Here is a 361-nt window from a genome sequence, read left to right on the forward strand (position 1 = left end):
TTTATTTTTTCTCAATTATTATGGATTTTTGCATCAAAAAATTTAGATTAGAAAAACAAGAGACTGAGACTAAAAATATGAATTTCTTTGAATCTACCTTGGACCTAAAAGAGTGATTTTACTGTAGATGTTTATCCTTAGAGTTGTTAGGGGTCTAGCAATGTGTAAAAGTACAAAAGAAAATGGGATCCATTTGACTTTGATTTTACACAGTTCAGTGTTTCTGTTGTTCCGTCGTTTCCTCCTATAGTTGATGTGTTTACCTCGGTTTTGGATTGTGACACGGATTTGTTTTCACTTAATCGATTTATGACTATTGAACAGCAGTATACTATTTGTTAAAAATATAATGCATTCTTGG

The sequence above is a fragment of the Mytilus californianus genome, unplaced genomic scaffold (genome assembly GCF_021869535.1).
Source record: "Mytilus californianus isolate M0D057914Y unplaced genomic scaffold, xbMytCali1.0.p SCAF_4, whole genome shotgun sequence".
NCBI lineage: Eukaryota > Metazoa > Mollusca > Bivalvia > Mytilida > Mytilidae > Mytilus > Mytilus californianus.